The sequence below is a fragment of the Lemur catta genome, chromosome 13 (assembly GCF_020740605.2).
Source record: "Lemur catta isolate mLemCat1 chromosome 13, mLemCat1.pri, whole genome shotgun sequence".
In the NCBI taxonomy this organism is placed as follows: domain Eukaryota; kingdom Metazoa; phylum Chordata; class Mammalia; order Primates; family Lemuridae; genus Lemur; species Lemur catta.
Window position 1 is genome coordinate 39,191,563 of NC_059140.1, and position 7,251 is coordinate 39,198,813.

Consider the following 7,251-nt stretch of genomic DNA (forward strand, 5'->3'; position numbering starts at 1 on the left):
GCAAGAAATGGGTGTGCTTTTTTTCCCCCTCATTTCTCTGCTCAACTATCTGAGAAAAATTAAGAAGGAGGAAGCTAAATAGTGACTAAAAGTGTTTTAGTATGTAATGAGGAATATTCAATAATTACCCCTAAAGCCCCTGGCATTTGTCTGCCATGATGGAGAAAGACTAGTGGCAAATAATAATATATCTGTAACATTGTATCAATAATATTAGCTGGTGTTGTGAACACCCTTGGTTTTGAAACTGGCTTTGGAACTCAAGTGTGATTAAAAGTAAAGCAATTTAAAAGAGGGAAGGACCTACGAGATGTGTCAAACTGGGAGTGAGGGAAGGAGCCAGGCCAGTTTCACTTGCAGAAGAGGAAACAAACATGAGATGTGAAAGATAGAGCAAACCCTGTCCACATTGTCCCTCAAGGCCTGCTGCCTTCTAGAAATAATCTGGCAGACGTTGGATGACTAAACTTCAGGAATGTTGCAAACAGAATTCTTTCATTGGGTGAGAGTGTGGGGCAGATGATATCTGTGGTCTGTCCATGAGAAACAGGGAGGATTCTGAGTTGCATAGTTAAGAAAGGTGCAGGATTATCACTGGGGCAGATGATGGATATCTGGTGTTGAGCTCTTCCGGTGGCTTGGAGCTCTGACCCTATTTCATGTGACAGCACCTCCTGCTTCCTGTTTGCTGTGAGCTGTGAGGTTTCGGTCCCCAAAGGTTGTTAGGGAAGTCTGCAAGCCTGCACCTGCAGAGTGGGCTGAAGGGAGCCGGGGACGGGAGCGCCCAGGCTGGGCTCAGCAACTTGGGGATGAATATTTCATTTGGTCAACTGGTGAGGGAATTTGTTTATTGTTACCAAGTCTACATTATGCTTCCACTAGGATCTCAAGGATATTCCCCTTGTTAATTTTAGAAAAATTGGGAGAGTGAGAGGTAAAACTATTTGTGGAGGTTGTTAAAGAACACACTTATAAAAGCTACAGAGCCTCTTAGTGAGGCCCTGAGCACAGTGTGAACTGAATACAAAACAGCAGTTGGGACCTTGTGTCTCATCCAGGGACATGTCTGCAGTGGAGGTTTTCACTGCATGTTCAGTAAAGCACTATAGAGACAGCCTATTCCTGTAATGGCTTTGGTGTAGCAAGCTAAGAAAAGAAAAGGCAAGGTGGGTTTGGGAGAATGAGAGAAATAGTATGAGAAATACGTGAATGTATGGAGAGGGAAGAAATCGTTGTAGGTTGGGAATTTGAAACATAGAAATGGGAAAGGAAAAATAGATATTCTTTGCATCCAAAGAATGGATTTTGTTTCTTTGCAACAAAGCAAAGATCTAGAACTAGAAAATGAGATTGACGCTTATAGAAACAGAAGTCCATAGTGACTAAATGAGAGGAGAAGCAATGGAAATAATTCCATCTCCTCTAAAATAGAAGTCAGCACCTCTTCTTGTGATGCGTTCCTGTGGAATGGGACTCTCCTTTGGGGAAAGATGTATTATCTGGCCTACCCTCCAAGCTCTAGAAGTAGGCACTTGTGATATTCCTTGTTTCAAACAAGGAACCAGATGGACAAATCACAGTGATATGTGTTCAAAGTAGACTTGATTAAAAAAAATCAGTTAAAGATAGCTTTGTACCTAAAAATTTCATGTTGGTAGAAAGCTTAATCTGTGAAAAAAAGACAGGATTCTTTTGGTTTTCATTTCAACAAAATTTGATTTGAAACATAAGAACCTAGAGATGGTTCTTAAAAACTGGTAGTGATGATAATAAATTGCCTGTGAATGATTGAGCATATGCTCTATGCTTCAGGTTGAGCATAGAGACCAGCGTAGGTCCCAGTTTCTTGGGGAGAGGGAAAGATAGTCACATTTATGGGAAGGTAAAGCAAAGTCACACTTGTTTGAAGGCTGACATGGTGTCAGGCACGGGGCTAAGCACTTCATATCTACCATCTAATTTATTCCTAACAACCTCCAAATTAAGTATTATTATTACTGTGATGCAAAGTAGAAAATTGTGGTCCTATCACTTAGGAAAAAATAAATATGAACTATAAGTTTTTGAACTACATTCTACATCCAGTGGGTATCTAGGGCTTAGATTCAAACATAAGGTTTCTATAGCCTGCTTTTCAAGTCCATGAGATTTCTTTTGAGAAACTGCCATTACTCTTCTATGAGAGTGTATTGAAACACTATACCTCCTACCATTGCCACTACCCGGACACTACTCCTCTCACTGAGATGGTAAGAGACCTTCAAGCCATAATGCCTTCCCACCCTGAAGCTTCACCTGCAGCTCCTGGTGGCAACACCTGTTGAAACTTGGATGAGCCTTGTAGCCAGACAGGGGGACAACTCGCTTGACCTTCTATTGACGCAGGTTGAGCAGCCCTCGCAGTTGTAATGGAGAGCCCTTGGGTAGCAGCATGGAACTGACGTCTCCCTCCTGGAAAGTCCTATCTTAGGGTGGCTTCCTCCAAAAGATGAACCTGAGTCAAGGGTTTGAGTACAACCAGTTCTTTGGGATCCGATCCCAGGAAGCACTGTGAAGAGAGACAAGAGGGGGAAAAAAACCCAATACAAATTGTGGTAATGAGTGAGCTACTGCTGTGAGGAACGGCGCTCAGTCCTGCTAGGGACCTTCTGAAAGACTGTGGAACACATTTCGGAATCCTCCTACTGCAGTCCATTTATCCACCCACTCCTACCCCTCAGGAATTGAGGGTTTCTCCTGGGGCATCTTCCAGTGCCAAGCGTCTCCCACTGTCAGAGACTGCCTGCACGGGCAGAGAGATGCAGAAAGGCATTGAAGCACCAATAGTCCCTAGTCACCTTCTGGATGGGCAGAGATGATATGGGAAGGCGCCAATGGGCTCTGCCCAGCCTCCAATTCAGGGGAGTCTGGAGCCTCCTACTCACATGCTTCTTCCCACTGTAGGAGAGAGCTCTTCTCCCACCAGGCCCACGCTCCTGCTTTAGCCCACAGAAAAAGGAACACATGTGCACCCACACTTCTGCCTTCCAACGCTTGTTCCTTCTTGGGGAAGGCTTGAAAAGGGAACTTCTTGTCTCTTTCTACTCTTTACTGAGAGTGTCCCAAGTGAGGGAAAGTAGCTAATTGGTCGGTGGAAAGCCTAATATCCTTTGAGTAGGCTGGGCCATGGGGTCAGGGTCCCTGCATTTTGTTGCATTGCCCTTTTTCCTGCTTGCCATCTATGTTGGTGAGAGGGCCAGGGCTTTCCTTGCTTCTCTTTTCCTGTGAGGTAAGCACAGACCTGGTGGTGAGTCTGTAGATGATTTCTAGAAGCAACCAGAGCCATTTTTCTCTTGCTCTTGCCTTCCCACTGGCATCTGACTGTGTGAGGCTGGCCATGATCCTGCACACAGCAGCTAGTCAAGGCCCTGATTGTTTGTCGACTCTCTCTAGAGTGGACCCGGAAGTCTTGGTTCAGAATCGGAGAGGAGGCCCCATTGGTCTTCAGATTTCAGTTTAGTTCTCCCACACTCTTCCCAGAGATCCCACATTGGTGCCACTTGCCAACCACCAAGAAGGGTGATGCTAATCTCTATTTAGATGTGCATTATTTGTGTGTTTGTGCCATTTTTTTAGAACCCCGGAGGGTTCTTACTCTCCAAATGAGAAACAGGATATGGGCCCCAAACCCCACCTTGAATCCCTAATACCCACATCTTTTAGTTATTAAGAGTTTAAGTGATCTGAGTTCAAATTTCAGTGATGGAACTTGTTAGTTGTGTGAAATTTATCAAATTAAATAACTTTAGAGCTTTGATGTTCTCTTTTTAAAACAGATGAAAAATGATGCCTTTCTGATTGGATTTCAGTGAAGATTAACTAAGATGGTACAAGTAAAATTCAAAGCATACTACAGCACACATAGTACCTCCTCAGTAAAAGGTTTGCTATTAGCTAAATGTCTAGAGGCAACTTCAGATTTTAATTTCAATTACTGTCTTCTCTAAACTTGAAAAGTCTGAAAAGTATTTTTTATTTGCTCTATGGCAGAACATACCTAGAGAAGTATTTCTTTCATAATAATAACAGTTACCCAGTTATGAAAACCAAGGTTGTTATGTGTTCCCCTAGCATCTCTTTGGGGAAGCTCCCTCCCCAAGTTTTAGTCTGAAAGGTTTGAGTGGGGTTGATTCCGCCCCTTGGCTTCAGAACGTGGTCCAAGCTCAATGTTTGGTATCTAACAAGCTCTTTCTTTGAACTGGTTATTTTTTTTGTTGGGGAGAGGTGGTTTTTCCCCTAAAATAATTTTGCTTGTCTTTTCTATGAGACCAAGGGAAGCTATTTGTCTCTTATCTGCATTATTTTTCTTTTCCTACATTCATTCTCCATGTTTGAACGGGACCGATTGTTTACCTATGAATAGGAATGTTTGCGTATGTCAGAACCAGGTTGAAGGTGAAGCAAACAAACTTCTTAGGGTGTAAAATTTAAGGAGGCAACTCACTTTTAGGGTTTCCCTGGGCTTCTTGCCTGCCTCACCTTACTCCTGGCCTTGGGTGTGTGTGTGTGTGTGTGTGTGTGTGTGTGTGTGTGTCTAGGAATGCATGGGTGTGTAGGAGCATGTAAGTGTACACATGTGTGTGCATATATATAGGATCATGTCTGTAGGAGCATCTGTGTGTATGTATATGGGAGCGTATGTGTGTGCATGCGTATGTGTGTAGGAGTATGTGTGTATGTGTGTGTGAGCAAGTGTGTGTAGTAGCATGTGTGCATGCCTCTGTGTGTGTGTGTGTGTGTGTAGAAGCACATGTGTGTATATGTGTGTGTGTTTGTATAGAAGGGGTGCTGGGGGCAGATGCTCATTACGTTGTGGGTAGTGGTGAAGTGAACCAAGATATCTAGTGGCTTTCTTCTCTATAGAACTTTCTCCTTCCCCATAGTTACTCTCCTTTTGCCTAGGGGCACCATTTCCCTTTGTTTTTCAGCATTGGGAGGATAGGTAGTTAACAGCGAAGCCATTTAAATCCCAGGCGCTCACCGTTTCCTTCCCTCCCTCCACTCTGCTCCTCCCCTGGCTGTTTCTCTTACATAAGAGGCTGGATCACCCCACAGAAAAGAGAAGATGTCATGTTTCCTCCTGCAGCTCCCTCTGCTCCCTTCAGTATTGTGATGCTGCATTGTGGCTGTTCAGGAACATTCCGTACCACCCCCATGGTCCATCCTCATGCCAAGCAAGAACTCAAGGTTTCAGTGCAAAGATCATTGGCCATGCCCCTCCCTTACTGCAGTGAACTTCTTCATCCTGCCTTGGTCTCAGGAGCTGCGCTCCTAGGCAGGCTACCTGCTCAAGCCACACTGCACACTGGCTCCCAGGTTGGCCTCCCACTGTGTGGCTTGTGGTTGTGACAGTTTCCGTATGTCAGTGAAGTGGAAGATTTTCTCTCTGTACAGTCTGAGATATTTTTAGTTGCTTTTTGTGAGTTTTTAGGGTGGCAAGCTGAACAAAAATGCTTTTATACTACCTCCAATGACAGCGTATTCCCAGACACACAGTAGATACCCAGTAACTATGTATTCATTGTGGGTGGGAAGATCTGGGAAAGAACTTTGTGAAAGGAGGTCGAGTGTGAAAGGAGGTGTGAAGGATTCAGAAGGGGGCACTGCTGCTGTGGAGACCGTGGCTTCCACAAGGCACAAGCTCCTGCCTTTTCTGCAGTGGCCTTGGAGCAGAAATCTTCAGGGGCATTGATTAATAAGGGAGGGAGACTTCTCTTAGCCTTTCATCTTCTTCTTACAAAGCTGCTACAGGGCTTTTTCCAAGACTAGGGCTGAAGATCCCACTATCCATCATGCAAATGAGTGTTAATTACTCCTTCATGGTCATTTCCAGACATAGATTAGCTCTGGTGATCCACCAAGCGGGTCAGTCACTTCACAGTTTGCTTACAGCTGACTCTGTCTCCTTGGAGCCAGAGTGAACCTTGTCTGGGTCTTTCCCAGGCTCCTCCGTGGACCAGCTGACCTCGTTACTTATTCTAAACAATTTTTTTGTTGCAGCAAAATAGCCTATAAATAATTTAATTTATATTTTTTAATCAGAAAAAGAATGCAACAAATTAATATATCTCAAAAGACAATGGTATTTGGGAAAAAAATGTCCTTTTTGCAAGTTACTTTGTTTTTACTAGTCCCGTGGTAGAGATAAAAATGATCTTTCAAGGTTGTTTAGAATTGATTGATAGGCATTTTTAAGACTGATTACACTGTCTCCTCTTCTGAGCCTTGTAAGAAAAGTTTAAATAGGAATAAGTTTTGCTTGGTTTGAAATCAACACCGTCTCAAAAAAATGTAGATTTTTACACAACTTGCTGGAGGGAAATTCTTTCCAGTTTCCCAATGCAAAACTACTATTTCCAGAAAAACTAGGGAAGAAGAGTTATTGTAAATAATTTCTTGCAATATCTTTGGTGATCCTACTCAGTCCTTTTTTATTTTCTTCAACAACTTGTCTGACTTACTGAGTAAACATTCTTTTATTTTGTCTGTTAAAGACCTTTGTCTCACTTATAAAACATGAAATAAATAATGTTCATGTGATCTCAGATAATTCTGTCATGTCGATAAGTAATTTTCTTTTAGGTTTGGGTATTCTGGAACAAGCTGCTTTCAAGTCTTCATCTAGACTTACAACATTTTAAGGGTCAGTACGTTATTGAGATTATCATGTCACTTTATTTGATATTTTCCATTTCCCCTCTTTTTAAAAATGCATTCATATTCACAGTCTTTTATATCTACTTATATTTGTAGTTTTAAATATCTATAGTAACAGCATCTTTGAGATTTACTACTCCTTTCTTTTTTCTTAAACTACTTCAGTGTTGTATTTGTTTATAGCAACTTAACGATGCACTTTGTTACATAAAGAACAATTTCTTGTGTTTATGAGTGGTCCCCTTTCCCTGGTCCTTGCCCTTTTTCTTTCATTCTCATCCTTTATGTTTGTCTACACTCTTCCTCTGAATCAATGCTAATTCATTTTGGAATAGTCATATATAATTAATTGCTTTGCAACCAACTGCATTGACCATATGGCTACCTAATTTGCTATCATGATAGGCCAACACTTTGATATAAGCTGGACAATACTGTGAAACTGAGAATGTAGGTCAATCATGTTGGAAAAAATGAAAGAATCAGAACTAGGAAAAAATTAGTTTTTGCATGCTCTGCTCATGTTTTTTAAATTTTCTTTTGTCAGTATGCCTC